Here is a 25,675-nt window from a genome sequence, read left to right on the forward strand (position 1 = left end):
CTTGGGTCAGAGACAAAGGACTTTGTTACTCAAAGTGCAGTAGACAGCATGAGCTTCGTGTTTGCCTCAGTTTCCCCTACCCCTCAAGTCTTATGGGGCACTACAGAGATGGACCCAGGTGAATGCAGTCAACACAATGTGTTTATGATACAGCTGAGGAACCCAAAACTTAGGAAACCTCCAAATTTCATAAGGGGGTATAAGCAAACCTGCCCAATCTTTGACCCAGAGTGAGACGTTATCTTCACTTTCCTGGTCAGGAAAGAAATCTTTTCTCTGCCCTCAATGGAGATGCTATCTCTGTTTTTCAAGGCTGTCTGTTATACAAACATCCTTGAAAAGGTAGTCCTGAACAAAGCTGTGGATGTCTCTCACTTAAAAGACAGGCAAAAGTGCAAGAAACACATGGAGAATTATATCCTAACAGTCTTCCCCGGTGGAAATGAATGTTTCATATCTCTGCATTTGACTGGAGAGCTTCCACAGGAAAATAACCAGGTAGGTAGACTTTAGCAGGGCCACGTAAGTGCCAAATAAAAAGATGCTGTGTCTCCTGTGGTTAACTGTAAACTACCAAGAAACAAACAAAATCAGTGCTACAGGCTTGTCCATGATGTTGTCAGTCTGCAAGAACAGACACTTTACTACCTTGTAATACCGATCTTTTAAAGAACCCTTTCCCCTGTTGATGAAGATTAAAAGAGGGTTTACAAGTGACCTGCCCCAGGGAACCATCCAGTGGGCAGGCTCTCTATCTCAGTGCTTCAAACTCAGCTTGATTGCTATTACTGTACATATTTTTATCCTCCCATAAGGGCAGAGCGCTGAAGAAGATGGTTTTGCATTGTTATGTAAACGTCATATCTGCTTCCCAGGATGACTGAGAAGAGGGGAAACTCATAACAGCATTAGCATTTTCGCTTACTGAGCACATGTTACCTGAAACACCCAATTAATGCTTTGCCTAGGATGTATTCATTTATACTCCATGACACCCCTGAGAAGTGAAGGTAAGTATTACTAAATTCGTCCAGCAGTTCAACCATGGGTAGTGGGAACAATGGTAGGTCAAATAAAAAGGGTTCAGAACGACACCAGCAAAAGTTGGGAGTACAAATACCAGGCTCCCCTCTCAGGTGTTACCCAGTCTCATTCTCCTAAAGAGGAAAATTCCAACAACTGAGAAGTACAAGACCATACCCTCTACTGCATCTATTCTACCCATGTCTAAGCCTTAAAGATCGAATTTACTATTCCTATTTGTTTTCCATACACCTCTCTGACTACCTGCATTTAAGTCAATCTGACCTACTCTCGAACTTGCACAAGTGGAGCTGATGCAATTTGTCGGGGTTCATTCCCATTGCCCACCCTGTATTTCCACATCACGTCCATATCTTAAGGCCAATGTCATCTCCTCTCTGGAGTCTTCCCAGGATCCCTTCTCTAGCCTTTGATCTATACCTCTTTTATGATTTAGGCATAAATACTGACAATGAAAAGTAGAAAGTGATGTGTATCAGCTCCTTCCAAGACTGAAATTTTTTGAAGGTACAGTTCATGTCCATTCATTCTCCATATCCCTCATGCACCCAGATCAGTGTCTGATTCTATACAGTTTCTCGATAAAGATTAATAGAACGAATGAACATTTTCCTCCACTGTGGTTTCTGGAGAATAACAGCATGTCATATGCTATTTTTTTTGCCAAGATACTTAGCCTGTCTATTCTTTAATTCTAGAACACAAAAGTCATAGAGGTGGCTTTGAACAATACCAAGGTGTAGAAAATTTGAAGAGAATGTGAACAGTGTTCACAAGTCCTTTACCCTATACAGAATATTTAGATAACCTTCTAACCTTCAAATGATGAAAAATTCATGACAATTCCTTACACTTATATAGCCCTTTTCATATTATTCATTTTATATTATCTTCCTCAGAAGGTACTCTGTATTATCCCCAACTTTAGAGATGAGGAAAGTGAGATTAAATGAAGCTAAGTGAGTTACACAACCATGTATCACTGCTTGGTGGCAGGCTGGAATGGGATCCTAGGTATCTGATTCTAAGTCTAAAACTCCCCTCTTTGCTATTAGTTAAAACAAATAATTCACCATTCTGCTTTTGAAAATTATATTTAAGACTTACTGCTCATTTCTCTTAAGATTTTTTTTTGATGTGGACCATTTTTAAAGTCTTTATTGAATTTGTTACAATACTGCTTTGTTTTATGCTTTGTTTTTTGGCCATGAGGCATGTGGAATACTAGCTCTCAGACCAGGGATCAAACCCACACCCCCTGCAGTGGAAGGTGATGTCTTAACCACTGAACTGCCAGGAAAGTCCTCTTACTGCTCATTAAATAAGCATTTATTTAGTGGCTTCTTTGTGGTTGAACATCAGGCATGGAAGGAGAAATTAAGTAAGCATTGTCTCTGTTTCTAATAAGTTCACAGTCTGACTGGGGAGACCAATGAGTAAGTCAGCAGCTACAGTGTACTGTGCGCTGTGATCATAGTGTGTATGTGAGTGGAGTATAAACTTAGAGGAGAAGGATCTCAACTAGTTATGGGAGCAGGAGCCTGATGTAGCAAGAAGAACAGGCAGGTAGAGAGAGACATCAACAAAATGGTGGAGTGGGAAGCCCTCCTCCCCCTATTACCACAAACATACCAACTCAGCAACAATTCATGGATAAATCCCTTTGTGAGAAATCAGAAACTAACTGAAAGGCTTCTGCACCCTGGGAGAATGTGAAGCCAGACTCACCAAGCCCAGTAGAAACAATTCAGAACTTTCTCTTGCTGAAGACCCTGCCCCCAGCACAGTGACATACAGTCAAGAAGAGACCCCTGACCTCCCAGCTTTACCGAGGAGAGGGAAGTGATTGGTTTATGTGTCCAGCACCCCAAATTTTGCAAGGAAGCTTCCCCAGAGGACTGGCTAGTGGCTTAGCAGCTTTAGAGCTCTAACAGGCACAGTTTAGCTGCCCGGGGGAGAACAAAGGATGTAGTTTGGGCTGGTAGATGCCATTTATTCCCTTCTCTCACCTCATCCCCACTCAGCACAGAGTGGATGAAAAATCCCAGCTCTCATCTTCCTCCTGGGGAGGGTAAGAGTTGATCTATACATCAGCACCCCAACTCCTTCAAGAATGGCCAAGAACTAGCAAATGTCTTACCAGTCCTGGAGCTCTGATGGGTCTAACACAGTTTAGTCTTCTAAGGGAGAAAAGAGGCAGAGAATTGGGCTAGTAGATGCCACAGTCCCCCCTACTCCCAACTGAGCACATGAAAACCACAGCTATCTGCTTCTTCCTGGGGAGGGAAAGAGTTTCTAGAGATTCCGAGAACCTCTAGCTGGGCTGATTGGTGGGGCTCTTCTACTGTAACCAGACAGTGAAGAAGCATGTGAGAGGTGCCCACATTGTTTAATGTACATACACCAACACAGAGAGTCAAAGAAAATGAATAATCAGGCAAAGATGTTTCAAACAAAGGAACAAGATAAGTCTCCAAAAAGTGATTCTGGAGAGACCTTCAAGATGGCGGAGGAGTGAGACGTGGAGATCACCTTCCTCCCCATAAATACATCTACATGTGGAACAACTCCTACAGAGCACCTATTGAATGCTGGCAGAAGACCTCAGACTTCCCAAACGGCAAGAAACCCCCCATGTACCTGAGTAGGGCAAAAGAGAAAAGTAAAAACAGAGACAAAAGAATAGGGATGGGAGCTGCACCTCTGGGAGGGAGCTGTGAAGGAGGAAAAGTTTCCACACACTAGGAAGCCCCTTCACTGGCAGGGACGTGGGGTGGGTTGGGGGGAAGCTTCAGAGCCACAAAGGAGAGCAAAGCAACAGGGGTGCAGAGGGCAAAGCGGGGAGACTCCCACACAGAGGATCAGTGCTGACCAGCACTCACCAGCCCGAGAGGCTTGTCTGCTCACCCACCGAGGCGGGCGGGGCTGGGAGCTGAGGCTCGGACTTCGGACATCAGACACGAGGGAGAGAACTGCGGTTGGCTGCGTAAAGAAGCCTGAGGGGGGCTAGTGCACCACAGCTAGTCGGGAGGGAGTCAGGGAAAATGTCTGGACCTGCCGAAGAGGCAAGAGACCTTTGTTTCGGGGTGCAAAAGGAGAGGGGATTCCTTCCCAGTGTGCCCACAGAAGGCAGAGCACCACCTAAGCGAGCTCCAGAGACGGGTGTGAGCTGAAGCTATCAGCTCGGACCCCAGAGACGGGCATGAACCGCTAAGGCTGCTACCGCTGCCACCAAGAATCCTGTGTGCAAGTGCAGGTCACTATCCACACACCCCCAGGAGCCAGTGCAGCACACCACTGCCAGGGTCCCGTGATCCAGGGACAACTTCCCCAGGAGAACATATGGAACATCTCAGGCTGTTGCAACGTCACACTGGCCTCTGCACCTCAGGCTCCCCCCACATTCCAATCATGACTACTGTACCACTCCTTCTCCCTGGCCTGAATGAGCAAGAGACCCTTAATCAGCTGCTGCTTTAACCCCCTCCTATCTGGGCAGGGAACAGACTCCTGAGGGCAACCTACACACAGAGGTGGGGCCAAAACGAAAGCTGAACCCCTGGAGCTGTGTGAACAAAGAAGAGAAAGGGAAATTTCTCCGTGCGACCTCAGGAGCAGCGGGTTAAATCCCCACCATCAACCTGATAAACCCTGAGTCTGAAGAATACATGAATAGACAATGAATGTTCCCAAAATTGAGGAAGTAGACGTTCGGAGCAACTGTAGACTTGGGGTTCACTTTCTGCACCTATTTTGTTTCTGGTTCTATGTTTATCAGAAAACAGAAAACATAATCAGAAACATAAACTATGTTTATCACAGTTTAGTATTTAATGCTTATTATCATTGGTGGATTTGTTTCTTGTTTGGTTGCTCTCTTCCTTTTTTATATATATATATTTTTTCTCCTTTTTCTCTTTGGTGAGCATGCATGTGTATGTTTCTTCGTGTGATTTTGCCTGTATAGGTTTGCTTTTACTCTTTGTCCTAGGGTCCCGTCTGTTCGTTTTTACGGTTTTCTGTTTGTTTGTTTCTGTTGGTTTTGTTTGTTTGTATGTTTTTACTTTCTTCCTTTTCTTCTGAGCTGTGTAGCTAGCAGGGTCTTGGTGCTCCAGCCAGGTATCAGGCTTAAGCCTCTGAGGTGGGACAGCTGAGTCCAGGACTTTGGACCACCAGAAACCTCCCAGCCCCACGTAATATCAATCAGCAAGAGCTCCCCCAGAGATCTTCATCCCAACACTAAGACCCAGCTCAACCCAATGGCCAGCAAGCTCCAGTGCTGGAGGTCCCATGCTAAACAACTAGCAAGACAGGAACACAACCCTACCTATTAGCAGAGAGGCTGCCTAAAGTATTACTAAGTTCACAAACACTCCAGAACACACCACTAGAGGCGGCCTAGCCCACCAGTAGGACAAAATCCAGCCTCATCCACCAGAATACAGGCATCAGTCCCCTCCACCAGTAAGCCTACAAAAGCCACTGAGCCAAACTCACCCACTGGGAGCAGACACCAAAAATAATGGGAAATATAAACCTGCACCCTGCGAAAAGGAGACCCCAAACACAGTAAGATAAACAAAATGAGAAAACAGAGAAATATGCAGCAGATGAAAGAGCAGGGTAAAAACCCAACAGACCAAACAAATGAAGAGGAAAAACAGAGTTTACCTGAAAAAGAAATCAGAGTAATGATAGTAAAGGTGATCCAAAATTGTGGAAATAGAATGGAGAAAATACAAGAAATGCTTGACAACAACCTAGAAGAACTAAAGAGCAAAAAAAAAAATGATGAACACCACAATAAATGAAATTAAAAATTCTCTAGAAGGAATCAATTGCGGAAAAACTGAAGCAGAAGAATGGAGAAGTGACCTGAAAGATAAAACAGTGGAAAAAACTACCACAGAGCAGAAAAAAGAAAAAATAATGAAAAATATAGAGGACAGTCTCAGAGACCTCTGGGACAACATTAAGTGCACCAACACTCAAATTATAGGGGTCCCAGAAGAAGAAGAGGGAAAAAAAGGTTCTGAGAAAAAATTTGAAGAGATTATAGTTCAAAACTTCCCTAACATGGGAAAGTAAATAGTCAATCAAGTCCAGGAAGTGCAAAGAGTCCAATACAGGATAAATCCAAGGAGAAACACACCAAGACACATATTAATCAAACTATCAAAAATTAAATACAAAGAAAAACTACTAAAAGCAGCAAGGGAAAAGCAACAAATAATACACAAGTGAAACCCCAAAAGGTTAACAGCTGATCTTTCAGCACAAACTATGCAAGCCAGAAGGGAGTGGCAGGACATATTTAAAGTGATGAAAGGGAAAAACCTACAAGATTACTCTACCCAGGAACAATCTCATTCAGATTCGACAGAGAAATTAAAATTTTACAGACAGGCAAAAGTTAAGAGAATTCAGCAACACCAAACCAGCTTTACAACAAGTGCGAAAGGAACTTCTCTAGACAGGAGACACAAGACAAGTAAAAGACCTACAATACCAAACCCAAAACAATTAAGAAAATAGTAAGAGGAACATACATATCGATAATTACCTTAAACGTAAATGGATTAAATGCTCCAAACAAAAGACATAGACTGGCTGAATGGATACAAAAACAAGACCCGTATATACTGCCTACAAGAGACACACTTCAGACCTAGGGACACTTACAGATGAAAGCGAGGGGGTGGAGAAAGATATTCCATGCAAATGGAAGTCAAAAGGAAGCTAGAGTAGCAGTACTCATATCAGAAAAAATAGAGTCTCAAATAAAGACTATTCCAAGAAACAAAGAAGGACACTACATAACAATCAAGGGATCAATCCAAAAAGAAGATAAAACAATGGTAAGTATTTATGCACCCCACATAGGAGCACCTCAACACATAAGGCAAATGTTATCAGACATAAAAGGGGATATCAACAGTAACACAATAACAGTTGGGGATTTTAACACCGCACTTTCACCAATGGGCAGATTAACCAAAATGAAAATAAATAAGTAAACACAATCTTTAAAGGACACAGTAAACAAGATGGACTTAATGGATATCTATAGAAAATGCCATCCAAAAACAACAGAATACATTTTTTTCTCAAGTGTTCATGGAACATTCGCCAGGAGAGACCATATCATGGGTCACAAATCAAGCCTTGGTAAATTGAAGAAAACTGAAATCTTACCAACTCTCTTTTCTGACCACAACGCTATAAGACGAGATATCAATCACAGGAAAAAAAACTGTAAAAATACAAACACATGGAGGCTAAACAATATGCTACTAAATAACCAAGAGGTCACTGAAGAAATCAAAGGGGAAATCAAAAAAATACCTAGAAACAAATTGCAATGAAAACATGATGACCCAAAACCTATGGGATGCAGCAAAAGCAGTTCTACAAGGGAAGTTTATAGCAATACATTCCTACCTAAAGAAACAAGAAACATCTCAAATAAACAAGCTAAACTTACACCTAAAGCAATTAGAGAAAGAAGAACAAAGAAACCCCAAAGTTAGCAGAAGTTAGCATAAAGATCAGATCAGAAATAAAAGAAAAAGAAATGAAGGAAGCATTAGCAAAGATCAATACAACTAAAAGCTGTTTCTTTGAGAAGATAAACAAAATTGATAAACCATTAGCCAGATTCATCAAGAAAAAAAGGAAGAAGACTCAAATCAACAGAATTAGAAATGAAAAAAGAGAGGTAACAACTGACACTGCAGAAATACAAAGGACCAAGAAACTATATGCCAATATAATGGACAACCTGGAAGAAATGGATAAATTCTTAGAAAAGCACAACCTTCAGAGACTGAACCAGGAAGAAACAGAAAATATAAACAGACCAATCAAGAGCACTGAAATTGAGACTGTGATTAACATTCTTCCAACAAACAAAAGCCAGGACCAGATGTCTTCACAGGCAAGTTCTATCAAACATTTAGAGAAGAGCTAACACCTATCCTTCTCAAACTCTTCCAAAATATAGCAGAAGGTGGAACACTGCAAAACTCATTCTACAAGGCCACCATCACCCTGATACCAAAACCAGACAAGGATGTCACAAAGAAAGAAAACTACAGGCCAATATCATTGATGAACATACATGCAAATATCCTCAACAAAATACTAGCAAACAGAATCCAACAACACATTAAAAGGATCATACACCATGATCAAGTGGGGTTTATCCCAGGAATGCAAGGATTCTTCAATATATGCAAATCAATCAATGTTATAAACGATATTAACAAACTGAAGGAGAAAAACCATTTGATAATCTCAATAGATGCAGAAAAAGCTTTCGACAGGATTCAACACCCATTTATGATAAAAACCCTGCAGGAAGTAGGCATAGAGGGAATTTACCTCAACATAATAAAGGCCATATATGACAAACCCACAGCCAACATCATTCTCAATGGTGAAAAACTGAAACCATTTTCTCTAAGATCAGGAACAAAACAAGGCTGTCCATTCACCACTATTATTCAACATAGTTTTGGAAGTCTGGGCCACAGCAATCAGAGATAAAAAAGGAATTCAAATCAGAAAAGAAGAAGTAAAGCTGTCACTGTTTGTAGATGACATGATACCATACTTAGAGAATCCTAAAGAAGTTACCAGAAAACTACTAGAGCTAATCAATGAATTTGGCAAAGTAGCATGATACAAAATTAATGGACAGAAATCTCTTGCATTCCTATACACTAATGATGAAAAATCTGAAAGAGAAATTAAGGAAACACTCTCATTTACCATTGCAACAAAAAGAATAAAATACCTAGGAATAAACCTACCTAAGGAGACAAAAGACCTGTATGCAGAAAACTATAAGACACTGATGAAAGAAATTAAGGATGATACAAACAGATGGAGAGATATACCATGCTGTTGGATTGGAAGAATCAACATTGTGAAAATGACTCTACTACCCAAAGCAATCTACAGATTCAATGCAATCCCTATCAAACTACCAATGGCATTTTTCACAGAACTAGATCAAAAATTTTCACAATTTGTATGGAAACACAAAAGACCCCGAATAGCCAAAGCAATCTTGAGAAAGAAAAACGAAGCTGGAGGAATCAGGCTCCCAGACTTCAGACTATACTACAAAACTACAGTAATCAAGACAGTATGGTACTGGCACAAAAACAGAAATATAGATCAATGGAACAGGATGCAAAGCCCAGAGATAAACCCACACACATATGGTAACCTTATTTTTTATAATGGAGTCAAGAATATACAATGGAGAAAAGACAGCCTCTTCAATAAGTGGTATTGGGAAAACTGGACAGCTACATGTAAAAGAATGAAATTTGAGAACTCCCTAACACCATACACAAAAATAAACTCAAAATGGATTGAAGACCTAAATGTAAGGCCAGGTACTATAAAATTCTTAGAGGAAAACATAGGCAGAGCACTCTATGACATAAATCACAGCAAGATCCTTTTTGACCCACCTCCTAGAGAAATGGAAATAAAAACAAAAATAAACAAATGGGACCTAATGAAACTTCAAAGCTTTTGCACAGCAAAGGACACCATAAACAAGACGAAAAGACAACCCTCAGAATGAGAAAATATTTGCAAATGAAGCAACTGACAAAGGATTAGTCTCCAAAATATACAAGTAGCTCATGCAGCTCAATATCAAAAAAACAAACAACCCAATCCAGAAATAGGCAGAAGACCTAAACAGACATTTCTCCAAACAAGATATACAGATTGCCAACAAATGCACGAAAGGATGCTCAACATCACCATTCATTAGATAAATGCAAATAAAAACTACAATGAGGTATCACCTCACACCAGTCAGAATGGCCATCATCAAACAATCTACAAAAATAAATGCTGGAGAGGGTGTGGAGAAAAGGAAACCCTCTTGCACTTGGTGGGAATGTAAATTGATACAGCCACTGTGGAGAACAGTACGGAGGTTCCTTAAAAAACTAAAAATAGAACTACCATATGACCCAACAATCCCAATACTGGGCATATGCCCTGAGAAAACCATAATTCAAAAAGAGTCATGTACCACAATATTCATTGCAGCTCTATTTACAATAGCCAGGACATGGAAGCAACCTAAGTGTCCAACAGACAGATGAATGGATAAAGAAGATGTGGCACATGTATACAATGGAATATTACTCAGCCATAAAAAGAAACAAAATTGAATTATTTGTAGTGAGGTGGATGGACCTAGAGTCTGTCATACAGAGTGAAGTAAGTCAGAAAGAGAAAAACAAATACCATATGCTAACACATATATATGGAATCAAAAAAAAAGTGTTTATGAAGAACCTAGGGCAGGACAGAAATAAAGACACAGATGTAGAGAATGGACTGGAGGACATGGGGAGGGGGAAGGGTAAGCTGGGACGAAGTACGAGAGTGGCATGGACATATATACACTACCAAATGCAAAATAGATAGCTAGTGGGAAGCAGCCGCATAGCACAGGGAGATCAGCTCGGTGCTTTGCAACCACCTAGAGGGGTGGGATAGGGAGGGTGGGAGGGAGACACAAGAGGGAGGAGATACGGGGATATATGTATATGTATAGCTGATTCACTTTGTTATAAAGCAGAAACTAACACACCATTGTAAAGCAATTATACTCCAATAAAGATTAAAAAAAAAAATTAGCCTCAAGCAGTCTTAAAATGAAGCTGATGTTCTAGGTCAAGGACTAAATGCAGTGAGAAGTATTTCTCTTATCTCTGCTATTGGTCTGAGGATATCTGTCCTTGAATTCATATATTCAGTACACTGTGACTTAAATGGAGAAATTTAGTATTCAGTCAACCAATATGGTGATTCAGTCAACTCATTATCTATCTACCACAAGCCAAGCCCCGTGCTAGGAACATGCACCCATGATCAAACAGACATGGAACTGCTACTGTGAACCTTTCAGTCTAATGTGAAGAAAGTCCATCTTACTGATGACAGGTCATCAATGAAGGGGTCATTAAGACAAAGAGAGGGTTTCCACTGGAATGTTGACATCAATAAGAAAAAGCATACACCGACTGGGACTGTGAGCTGACATTGATGGTCTAAAATTCCCTTACCCTATTTTTGACAATATTAGATGGCTTGCTGGCCATGAGGGGTTTCTTCATTCTTCCCATCCTTGTATCAAACTTAAGGAAGAAGTCTAAGCCATGAGTTTGAATGATGTCCCCTTATATACTTATCATGAGACTAGTATGTAAGAAACTAAGAAACATAGACTTCCACATTTAGAAAAGACAGAGATCAGTTTAACTCCCTTTTGGTGCTTGAATCTCCCATATAACATTCTCACCAAGTAGTCATCCAGCCTCTGATTAAATACTTCCTGTAAGGGGGAACTCACTACCCCAAGGACTACTTACTTTATCTTAAAAATCACTTCTTTGGGCTTCCCTGGTGGTGCAGTGGTTGAGAGTCCGCCTGCTGGTTTATTTGTAGTGAGGTGGATGGACCTCACTACAAATCTCAACAGCCGGGTTCATGCCCCGGTCCAGGAAGATCCCACGTGCCGCAGAGCGGCTGGGCCCATGAGCCATGGCCGCTGAGCCTGCGGGTCCAGAGCCTGTGCTCCGCAACAGGAGAAGCCACAGCAGTGAGAGGCCCGCATACCGCGGAAAAAAAAAAAAAAAAAATCACTTCTTTGTGTTTGAACGGAATTCTGTCTTTCTGTGGCTTCTGCCCAATTACTCTCTCACCTTAAAGGACATAGAAGCTTTAGCTGTACATGACAAGCTAACAGGATTTGCAAGCAGGTGGTGTCATTTAGTAAAATCATCAGCACAGTTCTTAATCCTGGTTTCCAGAAGAAGCCGAGAGTATCCAGTCCCACTGCAACCACTGGGGGAGAAAGGAACATGCCATGTGTATAATATGCTAAAAATCAGTCACTTACAAAGGGAAGTCTGGAATTAGAGACAGTCCAAGAGAAAAGAATGAGTGGTTCTCATCAGTGTGACAAGAGGACAGACGATCTGTCTTCAGCCCGGGTCTCTTGATCTCTGTCTCTCTCTTCTTTCCTATTTTTAGTTCTTCACTCAATCAACCGTTATGTACTGACTGTCTGCCTCTTCATGCCAAGCACTATGGTAAGTGCTCAGGACGAGGTCCATCACCTCACTCTCCTGACCCATGCAGATAGAGTAATCTCGACATTCAGGTCTGGAAGAGGAGGAAGTAAAAGTTCCCTTTAGATCTCAGACTCCTGCTGGGTACTCTAGCTCAGTTTGCTAATAATGTTCTGCATCAGGGCAAAATGATATCTGCTTTCTACTTACCACAGTCCCCTGTAACCATAACACCCTTGGGAGCCTTGAGGAATGAAGGATATGGTTCAGAACACAATGTAGACATTCCTGTGTCTCCTAAGCAAATTCCATGGCAGAATATTCCAAATCTATGTTCTTTCTTTCTTTTTCTTTTTAAAATTTATTTATTTTATTTATTTATTTTTGGCTGCATTGGGTCTTCATTGCTGCACGCGGGCTTTCTCTAGTTGTGGCGAGCGGGGGGCTACCCTTTGTTGTGGTGCGCAGGCTTCTCATTGCTGTGGCTTGTCTTGTTGTGGAGCACAGGCTCTAGGCGTGCAGGCTTCAGTAGTTGTGGCACGTGGGCTCAGTAGCTGTGGCTCGTGGGATCTAGAGCGCAGGCTCAGTAGTTGTGACACAAGGGCTCCTTGGCCCTAGTTGCTCCTTGGCATGTGGGATCTTTCCAGACCAGGGCTTGAACCCATGTCCCCTGCACTGGCAGGTGGATTCTTAACCACTGTGCCACCAGGGAGGCCCCTATGTTCTTTCTTAACCAAAAGCCTTATTACTAGAAGGTAAAGTAATTCTGAGCCTTTATTATTGGAAGGTAGAATAATTCTGAGTCCACTGCAATATCTCACACTCCAGTTTTTCCTTAGCCCAGCCTCTCACAAGTTTCTATCTAGAGGGCAAACAAACACAGAAAGAATTCTCACTAAAAGCTCCATGAGCCATTGAGAGGCAAAGCAATACACATACTAACAGAAACCTAAAGAAAAAGAGATGCATTCTTCCCCACTTTGCCCCTGAGTCCCATACAAGGAAAGCCCTCTGTACCCTAGTACATTCACTACGCTGGCAGACAAATCTACTAACAAAGCAGAATCTACTAATAGAAGTGAGAACTGATTCCTACAGTGGTGCCGGGGTCTGATGGGGCATGGTGAGAGCAGTGACACCACAGAGCTCCCATGGAGGCCATGGGGATCTGAGGAAGTATCAGGGCTTGACAAGGGTGCCTGCCTCTGGGCACTGGGGGAAGCAACTACCCCCGACCAGTGAATACAGCAGAGCATCAGCTATGAACATCACAGAGGGCATCTGAAAGCGGGAGATGGCAGATGCCAGGTAGTAGCTGACCAGATTTGTTAGCACATATGGGACTCTCCCTGGGGACCCTCTGAAATAGCTTGAAGGACCTTGCTGGGAGCTGAAGGCACTGCATTAGCAGGTGCAGATGAAAGGCACTGCAATATGGGCTGTTACCAATAGCGCTTCATTCTGAAGAGGGAGTGAAGGAGTTTGGGGAAACCAAGATGACAAATTCAGCAGAATCACAGAATATGAGGGAGGGACAGGACACAGAGACAACGGAGTATGAAATCTTTATTGTTTAGATGGGCAAACTAAAACCCAGAAACGGGCAAGGATAGAAGTATGGTCACACAGCTGAGGATATAGCAGAAGGAGGACCAGGCTCTTGCCTAGCACATGGCCCTCCCCTGTCCCTGTGCAGGTCCCACATCTCTGATTAGACTAACCTGTACTGCTCTTGGTGATGAGAATGCTGGGCCTGGTATTTGTAGATGCAGACTATATACGTGTGGATTGATGACTTAGCGAAGCTGACTTCATTTATGTGTCCGCATTTTTAGCAGCTCTTTGGAGGTAAGGGAGAGGGGGAGACCAATGGTCAGGGAGAGGCTGAGTTGTGCCAGGCATGCTGAAACTGAGCCTTCTTCAAGTCCCATCAGGGTCCACTCCCCTGTCCTCCACGCAAGGGGGTTCTAGAAGTACAGGAGGACGTGGGTCACAGGGTTACACGTGCACATGTGTGTAGTGTGTGTCAGGTTTTTGCTGGTTTCTACACTTCAACTGATGTCTGTATGTTTCTGATAAACCAGGGTAGAAGGGAGGGAGAATTTGTGCAGAGGGACAAGATCTGTAGACAGAATGTCTGGGAGGCTGGTCATAAAAAGCAAGCGGTAATGCTTTCCACAAACAGCCACGAGCAAGCCTGAGCCAACACAATCATAAAGCACCAGCGCCTGCCACAACCAGCTTGATACGACTCACCCACACGGCCTGCCTCCTGCATCTCTCTTCACGGGCTCCCCACAGACTGATGCCTGGTTCCAAGCCAGAACCTGACTATCTTCCTCCTCCTTACCACCACCAAGGGTAGAAAGCACCTCCTGAGACGGGAGGGAAAGAGTTAAACTGCACTGGCCTGTCACCTCTACCAGGTTTCCAGGACAATACCCTGGAGATGGTGACATCTGAATTCCCTACCATCAATCTCCCAGAGCTGCGTCCTTCCCCCCACTCCCAGGGCCTCCTCCATTATATGCCCTCACCCAGGTCAGGGCCTCTGCTTCTCCAGGTCTGCTCCCCAGCAGGCCTGCACTCCTTCACTCTCCTCCAAAGGGAGCCACGGCAGCTGAAAACGACTCACAATACCAGGTTTTATTTAACATCTATCATAGGCCAGGCACGCCTTGCTAAGGGCTTGAACTGTACTGCTTTCTTCAACTCTCACCAAAAAAATCCATGACATAGATGCTGTTAAGGTACTTGCTTTTGCAAATCAGAAAAACAAGGCTTATTGTCACACAAAAAGAGTGTGATCCGAAAGTAAAGCCACTGGCCAGAGCCCGTGCACCTTGTTACAGGTTTGCAGTTTAACCAGGACCACCGAATTTTGAATTAGCAGCAATATACTTCCCAAAAGTGCTTTTCTAGCCCCTCGAAATCATCTGCTTGAAGTATCTCAGTCCCTTGAATTAAGCAAGGTGCTCAGCCAGGATCCATTTCCTTCCACAGAAACAATTCTCCCACCTTCGTGGGAGTCTTTTGGCAACACCTGGGGTTTTTCTTGTATGTTCTCCCACTCAGTCCTCAAGTCGGTCCTGTGATGGACATGAGTCGGGGATTAGTCTACTCTTATAGATGAGGAAAGGGGGGCTCAGCAGGGTGAAGGTGAACAGGGTCAGAGAGCTTATAAGCAACTCAGACAGGGCTAGAAGATTCTTTACCAGCATTTGTCTCCAACACATCCAGGTTACATCCAAGTACCTCACCTAGGAACAAGAAAAGATTTCCCACAAGCCAGTCACTCCTTAAATGGATTTCAACCAGGAATTGCTTGACAACAGCTAACAAAAGCCTTTCTTTTTTCCCCAAGTCCTGGCAAATCAATCAGGACACCAATGGAGTGAAGTGTTTCTGTTCTATGTGCCCCAGCCTCCACCCAGGGAGATAGAGCAGGCACAGAAGCAAGGGCAGCTCTTCTCACAGGAGGGAGACACAAGAGGGAAGAGATATGGGAACATATGTATATGTATAACTGATTCACTTTGTTATAAAGCAGAAACTAACACACCATTGTAAAGCAATTGTACTCCAATAAAGATGTTAAAAAAAAAAAAAAAAGAGCAATTTACAAGATGCCCTTAGAGGGAGGGAAGAACCACAATGCCTTGATTAAAAAGGAGATGTAAACAGCTGTCTAGCCTTTTGAAAACACTCCCCGTTGGGAACAGAGATGGCAAAGAGAAAATGCAGCAAAAGGAAAGAACATTTAAATGAACAGGAGGCAGCTGTTCTAGGACAGGATGCTAGGATGTCAGTTAAGAGTTTCAGATCCCTTAGTGGCTTCCTTATGCCTAAAAGATAAAGTCCAGGTGCTACCACTGGTTTCAAGACTCTCCCTTTCTCAATCATAAGCTGCCTTTCCAGTTTTCTTTCCCACTACTCTCCTGCATGTCCTCTAGCCTCCAATCAAAATGCGCACCTATTCCCTGTACATACTCTAAGCCAAGGGGTTCATATTCAGATGCCTAAAAGATCCAGCCAGAAACGTGATAGATTAGAACCAGCTGGGAGTAAGTAAAGCAATATGCCAGGCATATTTTTAATGACCACTGACCTTTAGAAAAACATTAGAGTGATGAGGCCTGAGGCAAACTGGAACATTTCTGCCTTAATGGGGGCATAAATTTCCCAGCTCTAGCCAATCAAGGCCCAGCTTATACCTAACTTTACACCTCAAGGAATAAAAACAAAGAACAAACTAAGCCAAGAGTTAGCAGAAGGAAGGAAATTACAAAGATAAAGAGAGGAAATAAATGCAAGACAGACAAACAAAACACTAGAAAAGATCAATGAAACTAAGAGCTGGGTATTTTTGAAAAATAAACTAGATAAACCTTTATAGCTACCAAGAAAGATGACTCAAATAAATAAAATTAGAAATATTTGATACAATACAAAGGATCATAAGAGAATACTAAGAACAATTATATGCCAACAAATTGGACAACCAAGAAGATATAGATAAATTCCTATAAACATACAACTTACCAAGACTGAATCATGAAGAAATACAAAATCTGAATAGATGAATTACCAGTAAGGAGATTGGATCAGTAATCAAAAATCTCCCAACAAAAGCCTAGAACCAGATGGCTTCACTGGTAAAGTCAATCAAATATTTAAAGAATAATTACCAATCCTTCTCAAACTCTTCCAAAAAATACAAAAAATGGGAATATTTCCAAACACATTTTTTGAGTCCAGCATTACCATGATACCAAAACCAAACAAGAAAAGGAAATTACAGGCCAATATCCCCAATGAACATGTATGCAAAAATCCTCATGAAAATACTAGGAAACTGAATTCAATAGTACATTAAAAGGATCATGCAACATGATCAGGTGAGATTTATTCCAGGGATGCAAGGATGGTTCAACATTCACAAATCAATAAATGTGATACACCACTTCAACAAAATAAAAGATAAAATTATTTGATGATCTTAATAGATGCAGAAAAAGCACTTGACAAAACTCAACATCCTTTCATAATAAAAATTCTACATCCTTTCATAATAAAAACGCTAAACAAACTGGGTATCGAGTGAACGTGCCTCAACATAATAAAGGCACAGCTAACATCATACTTACAGAGAAAAGCCGAAAGCTGTTCTTCTAAGATCAGGAACCAGGATGCCCACTCTTACCACTTTTACTCAACAGAGTACTAGAAGTTGTAGCCAGAGCAACTAGGCAAGAAAAAGAAATAAAAGGCATCCAAATTGGAGAGGAAGAAATAAAAATTGTCTCTATTTGTAGATAACATGATATTATATATAAAAGACCCTAAAGATTCCACCAAAACAATTGTTATAACTAACTAATAAACAATTTCAGTAAAGTTTTCAGGATACAAAAATCAATATATAAAATTCAAGTTGTATTTCTACATACTAACAACAAACCATCAAAAAGAGACATTTAGAAAAAAAAAATCCCACTTACAATAGCATCAAAAAGAATAAATTTTTTTTTAAAAAAGAATAAAATTTTTAGGAATAAATTTGAACAAGGAGGTAAAAGGTCTGACATTGATGAAAGAAAGTGAAGACATAAATAAATGAAAAGATATTTCATACTCATTGATTAGAATTGATACTGTTTAAATGTGCACACTACTCAAAGCAATCAATAGATTCAATGTAATCCCTATCAAAATTCCAATGGCATTTTTCACAGAAAGAGAAAAAACAATCCTAAAATAGGTATGTAACTACAAGAGACCCTGTATAGTCAAAGAAATCTTGAGAAAGGACGAAGTTAGAGGCATCACAATTCCTGCTTTCAAACTGTATTAAATAAAGCTGTAGTAATCAAAACAGTATGGTGTTGGCATAAAAACAGACATATAGATCAATGGAACAAAACAGCCACCCCAGAAATAAACCCATACATATATGGTCAATTAATTTTGACAAAGGAGCCAAGAACATACACTGGAGAAAGGATAGTCTCTTCAATAAATGGTTTTGGGAAAACTGGATAACCTCATGTAAAAAGAAAAAAAGAAGAAAGAAGGAAAGAAATTGGACCCTTAACTTATACCATACACAAAAATCACCTCAGAATGGTTTAAAGACTTGAATGTAAGACCTGAAACCATGAAACTCCTTGAAGAAAACAGAGGGGGTAAGCACCTTGGCAGTGGTATTGGCGACAATTTTTTGGATGTGACCCCCCAAACTCAAAGTCAACAAAAACAAATATAAACTAATGAAACTACAACAAACTAAAAAGCTTCTGCACAGCAAAAGACAATCAACAAAATGAAAAGGCAGCCTACAGATTAGGAGGAAATATTTGTAAATCATATATGTGATAATGGATTAATATCCAAAATATAAAAGAACTCATACAACTCACTAGCAAATAAACAATCTGATTTTAAAATGAGCAGGGGAAATGAATAGACATTTTTACAAAGAAGACACACAGACGGCCAACAGGTACATGGAAAGGTGCTCAATGTCACTAATCATCAGGAAAGTGTAAATCAAAACCACAATGATGTATCACCTCACACCTGTTAGAATGGCTGTCATAAAAGTCAAAAGATAAGTAAGTGTTGGGGAGGATGTAGAGAATAGGCGACCCTGTGCACTGTTGGTGAATGTAAATTGGTGCAGCCAGTATAGAAAACAGTATGGAAGTTCCTCAAAAAGTTAAAAATAGAATTACCATGTGATCCAGCAATCCTACTTCTGGATATATATCCAAAGGAAATGAAAACAGGATCTTGAAGAGATATCTGCATTCCCACGTTCAGTGCAGCATTATTCGCAATAGCCAAGATATAGAAACAACCTAGGTATCCATCAAGAGATGAATGAGTAAAGAATATATGGTGTATATATACAGCCTTGAGAAAAGAGGACATTCTGCCATTTTCAACAATACAGATGGACCTTGAGGATATTATACTAAATGAAATAAGTCAGAGAAAAACAAACACTGTATGATTTCACTTATATGTGGAATCTTAAAAAGGCCAAACTTATAGGAACAGAGACTAGAGTGGTGGTTACCAAGGCTGGGAGTGGGTGAAAAGGGAGATGTTGGTCAAAGAGTACAAACTATCAGTTGTAACATAAATAAGTTCTGGGGACCAAATATACAACACAGTGATCAGTATAGTTAATAACACTCTATTATATACTTGAAAGTTGCTAAGAAAGTTGACCTTAAATATTCTCACCACAAAAAAGAAGTGGCAATCATATGAGGCGATACAGGTGTTAACTAATGCCATTGTGGTAATCATTTGCAATGTATAAATATATCAAATCAACACATTGCACACCTTAAACTTACATCATGTTATATGTCAATTATATTTCAATAAGTCTGGAAAAACCAATCACAGCCCAGCTTGAAGGCAGGCTCAGGATTACCAGAGCTTCTGAATAAAGAGAATTGAGGACTGAGGATATGAAATATCGTCATAATCAAATATAAGTAATAATTTTTTAAACATGCTACAGACTAAACAACATATTTCTTTGGGCCAAATTTAGCCTGACAGAGACTAGTTCTAAACCTTTGATCTAATGTCTTTATTCCTTTACTGCTTTACTCTTACTGAATAAAATAGTCTCCCCTTCTCCACTGCCTATTAAAAGCCTATCCATTCATAACCTGAGAACGCAGTACAATGCCAAGAAAAATGTCTCGTGGTTGCATTTTTAAAAAATAATATGAGTAGGGTTTCCCTGGTGGCGCAGTGGTTGAGAGTCCGCCTGCCGGTGCAGGGGACGCAGGTTCGTGCCCCGGTCCGGGAAGATCCCACATGTCACGGAGCGGCTGGGCCCGTGAGCCATGGCCGCTGAGCCTGCGCGTCCGGAGCCTGTGCTCCGCAACGGGAGAGGCCACAGCAATGAGAGGCCCGCATACCGCAAAAATAATAATAATAATAATATGAGTAAAGTGGTATAAAACTTCGAAAAACAAGTCTAGTGAGCATGATAGGTCTAATAATCTCTCTCAGGCTATTATCATGAGAGATAAAATAGTCATTGGGGAGGAAGTGAGGCCAGCAGCCTTGTATAATGCAAACGGGCATCAGGGCTCCATGTCAGAAGGCTCTGTCATTTACTAGTTACTAGGGTAACTAGTCTGTTACCCTAAATAGATTACTTCATTCTCTGAGACCTGTTTTCCTCATCTGAAAAATGAGGACTAATAGGGTCTACCTGCCTACCTCCAAAGTTGCTGCTAGAATCAAATCAAATTGAAAGTATATTAACACGCTCTCAAAATTAGAAGATGATACAAAAATGTGAGGAATTATTACTAATATTCTGAGGTTAATAAAAATGTAAATAACAAAAATAAAGTGCCTTTTTAAAGTGCATGCCTACTCACCATTTCCAGAACTTAGAGAAAAAAATAATTTTTTTTAAAAGGGCATTCCCTTTGGGCCCAGGAATATTACTGCTAAAAAATTAGCCTGAAGAAATAAATCATGTGTGATTGCATTGTTTAGCTACAACTGTGTTTGTTGTAGTGTTTGTACACATGACAAATAAACAAACCAAAAAACCAACCAGGAAACAGCTTAGATGTTCATCTATAGAAGCTTGGCTAAATATACCATAGGATCTCCAAGGGTCAAATACCATGTAACCATTAAAAAGTCTAAGACCATGTGTTACAAATTTTAAAATATATTTTCCTGCTGCCTCAACACCCCCACAAACAGGCTGGGAGTACAGTGGCCAGGCCACCAAGTGCGCCAGTATGAGAAAGCTGACCCCTGCCACTGGTCACTTTCTGTCCTCTCCTGACTGTGACCTAGTAGCGTTCAAACACACCCATGAAATGCCCTCATGCCTTTTGCTTGGATTCTCCATCCTGATCCCCAATAAAGATGCTTGCTCATGGCTCCTTGCTCTTTCTTGAGTCCTCACCTGTTTGGTGGAGCCCCATCCCCTGGCGTTTCCCCCATGCATTACCCTCACCCTCATGGCGTGCAGTGACTCTCCAGGACTTGTGAATATGATAAACTTTGTTCTTCTGCACCTCTCTGTGTCCCCTCTTGTGGCCACACCTGACTGACCACCTTGTAAAAGAATACAAAACAGAACATTCAGTGGAATGAAGAATTATTTTTAAATGTGTTTTAAAGTAAAAAGAAAAAACTGGCTCTAGACTAGCACAACCCCATTTGTATAACTGTGTGCATATATATTGCACAATAAAATGTTTTAAAATTATACAACCCAATGGTAACTCAGCTGGTGAAATCACAGGAGAATTTTGATTTTTTTTCCTTTTGTTTACTGACTTATTTCTAAATTTTCTAAAGAGATCAAGTATAACTTTTGCAGTACAAAGGAAAATATCCAAAATGGTAACTACCCCATATTCAAAAGAATAAAATTCTGCTCATCCTCCAAACAACATTTCAGGAAACATCTTCTCCCAAAGACTTTCAGAATTCTGCCAGTTGGAGGGCACACCTCTGTCACTGAACCTCCATTTTACTTAGGATTTCTCCTAGGAAACATTATTAGAATTATTTGTAGACTTGTCTCATCCCTCCATTTAATCACCTTGGGGATGTGAACCATGCCTAAGACAGACCCTTGTATATAATAGACCATAAGTTTTATAGAACTGATTAATTAAAAGTGAAGTTAAATAACTCTTTTCTAAAACTACTCTAGAAAGGACACACTCTGTCTTTGACTAAGTAGATCAACATTATCACCCTCACCATGCTAATAACCAGCATTTATCATGCACTTACTATATATGCCAGACACATATTTGCTTTCAATAAAACAACATGATATGAAACTACCATTATTACTCCCAATTTTAGTTGAAGAAACTCAGTCTCAGAGTGGTAACGTAACTCGCTAAGGGGGCAGAGCTTAATAAATGGTGGATCTGGGGTTTGAACCCATGTCTGTCTGGCTTTGAGATTCTAAGTCTTATACCCACCTTATTATCCTGCCTTGAACGTGATGGGGAACCTAAAGTGGTCATCCATGTGGTCAGGTTATGAGTTAATAAAAAGTTAAGTGCTGAATTTTCCTTTATCACTCTCCATGAAATACCTGTAATAAGACCACAAAATGTCTTAAGCCGCCATTGAAGGACAGACATCCATTATTGCTATCCCTACAAAAAGGAAATCATTTACTTAAATGTAGTGTGGTGCAGTGTCAAGCATATTGGCCTAGAAGTCACTAAACCAGGGTTCAAGTCCTGCCTCATCTGCCAACTCACTAGGGGAGTTTGGCCACCACTTCAACTCCATCCGTGAAGGGAAAGGTTGGATGCAGCGGCTCCTAGGGTCTTTCTCTGTGGGGATACCCTCCTAATCGTCTCAGCTTCACTGTGCCCTCTCCAACCTATTCTTCTTCCGGCAGCCAAACCAGGTCATGTCACTTTCCTGCTTCAAATCCTTCTGCAGATGCCTTCATAGTTTGAATAAAGACAAAGATGCTTAAAATGGCCTCTGCCCCTGTCTCCAAACTTTTGTCCCCTCACTCACTCCAAGGAAGCCACATCACCTCCTTCCAGTCCCTCAGATGCAGGTCAGCTTTTGTCCCCGTTGTTCATTCTTCCTGGAAGCACACACCCCCTCACACACACACCACCAAACCCAAATTGTACACCAGATGAACTCCTACTCATCTGTAAAACCTCTAGATAAAAATCCCTTCCTCGGGGAGGCCTTCCCAGTTCTTCCAATCTGAAAAATTCTCTTTTAGGACCCTATATTTCTCTCCATAGTACATCATAGTTTACAATTATTGAGTTCCCTGTATGATCGTATGCTTAAAGACTGTCCCCTGCTCACATACTCCCTGGAGGTCTGCTTTGTCGACCATATGACCAGCATGTCTCTGCCTGACTTATAGTAGGCGCTTAATGCCCAGTAAGCAGTTAATTAACTAATTAACACCTAAACACTGGCATGATCATTGTGAGTTCTCAGAGCATATAGCTGGGAATAGGCCAGAGAGAAGAAATGGAATATAGGACTGGTCTAGGGGACAAAGAAGAGGCGCTGCAAGTAGAGTGTCTTGGGTTAAGTACTGAGGAAAAAACAAGAGCAAGACACAATCCCAGAAAGGTCTATGAGGTGCATTTGCAAAGCTGGACCAGTGCCCTTTACAGAGCACCTTGGGTTGGGTGTGTGTGTGTGTGTGTGTGTGTGTGTGTGTGTGTGTGTCACCTTGGGTTGGGTGTGTGTGTGTGTGTGTGTGTGTGTTGGGAGTGGAGGGTGGACACAGCTCTGCTCTGGCAAAGCAGAGTCCTTCCACCTGCTTCTGGCACTGTACCCGCCTCAGATTGGCATCTGCACCGCTGGAATGCAGTAAGCGTGGGCAAGCTGTGCCTCACCACTGCATTTCAGCCCCACGGTGCTGCACCGTGGTCTGCTGTGCTGAGTCCCCGCAGGGCAAAGGCATCTCAATCCAACTGTCTCTCTTCCATGTCAGTTTTCACCCTGAGATGGGACCCACCCAACAATAGCCACTTGTTCTCGCTGTCACTCGAAGCCTCCTGGTAGTAACAACACTATTTCAATGTAGCCAGTGGTGCTTGGGAGGCACTGATCCATCCTCTGACCGCCTATCCCATAACCCCAGGGACAGAGCAGCCGAAAGGGAGAGACCGTGATCTCTGTCCTTTACCCTGACAACAGGAGGCCAACATAAAGTGAGGTCAATGGGGAATATCTGCTTGAAATACTATTTTTACTTAAGAAGTTATTTCATTTACTTTTTCATGCAATTTTCATTGTCACTGATCAAAATTCTGTATGAATATGCCAACTATGAATGGTAATCTACATATTACTTACCAATTATTTGTCTACATTGAACCGTAGTTTGAATTTAACCATTTCTAAAGCACTATTGGATTCTTTCACCTTTGAGCTTCACGGGCAATCCTGTAAGGCCAGTGGTATATCGTATTAATTTCCTGGGGCTGCTGTAACAAATGACCACAAACGTGGTGCCTTAGAAACAAACGAAGTGTATTTTCTCACAGTTCTGGAGGCCATCAGTCTGAAACCCCTCAGGGCCATGCTCCCTCTGGGGGCTCTAGGAACACGTTTTCTCCTTGACTCTTTCAGCTACGGGTGGCTGCTGGCATTCCTGAGCTGCTAGGTGCAGGGCTCCAATCTCTACCTCTATCTTCAGCTCACTGCCTTCTCTGTGTGTTCAATCTCCCTCTGCCTTTCTTTTATAAGGACACTTGTGATTGCATTTAGCATCCCTTGGATAATGCAGCATAATCTCCTCTTCTAAAGATCCTTAACTACATCCGCAAAGACCCTTTTTCCAAATAAGGTAACATTCATAGATTCCAAGGACTGGATGAGAATGTCTTCTAGTGGGGACATTTTTCAGCCTACCACAGACATGGATGATAACTGTCATTTTACAGATAAGCAAACTGAGGTGAGAAGACTAATCCATAGTCACACAGCTAGTAACAGAGAATACATGGAAATCAAACCTTAACACTAAACTCAGGACACTTCAAGTCTATCATGTGGCCTCCCAAATGTCTCTCTGAAAGAGAGGAGAAAACCTTTGCTCAGCTCTCAAAGACAACTCAGTCTATGTGGGGAGTTCTGGAATGTTCCAGATAAACTCAAAGTCAAGTATTTGCCCAAGGCTACTTAAACAGTTGGTGACTGAGCCACTAAGGGAGCCAGGCGCTGGAAGCAGACTAGATGGAGAGGCTTCCTGTTATGTGGCCTCCTGGTTCGATCACTCCACAAGGGTGATCCGTGCCACTGCCCTGCCCTCCAGCTGGCTTTCCTGATCCATTCAAAGAGAGTAGGACCAATCAATGAAGACTTTCTGGAAGCAACAAAACTGCAGGCCATATAAAACAAATGTATGATTACCAAAGCACAGGGTAGGGGGGAGGGAGAGGAATAAATTAGGAGTTTGAGATTAAAATATACACACTACTATATATAAAATAGATAACCAACAAGGACCTACGGTATAGCACAGGGAACTACACTCAGTATCTTTTAATAACCTATAATGGAAAGGATGCTCAGCATCACTAATCATTAGAGAAATGCAAATCAAAACTACAATGAGGCATCAGCTCGCACCGGTCAGAAAAGCCATCATCAAAAAATCTACAAACAATAAATGCTGGAGAGGGTGTGGAGAAAAGGGAACCCTCTTGCACTGTTGGTGGGAATGTAAATTGATACAGCCACTAAGGAGAACAGTATGGAGGTTCCTTAAAAAACTAAAAATAGAACTACCATATGACCCAGCAATCCCACTACTGGGCATATACCCTGAGAAAACCATAATTCAAAAAGAGTCATGTACCACAATGTTCACTGCAGCACTATTTACAATAGCCAGGACATGGAAGCAACTGAAGTGTCCATCGACAGCTGAATGGATAAAGAAGATGTGGTACATATATACAATGGAATATTACTCAGCCATAAAAAGAAACAAA

This window comes from Phocoena sinus, chromosome 3 (assembly GCF_008692025.1).
Source record: "Phocoena sinus isolate mPhoSin1 chromosome 3, mPhoSin1.pri, whole genome shotgun sequence".
Classification (NCBI taxonomy): domain Eukaryota; kingdom Metazoa; phylum Chordata; class Mammalia; order Artiodactyla; family Phocoenidae; genus Phocoena; species Phocoena sinus.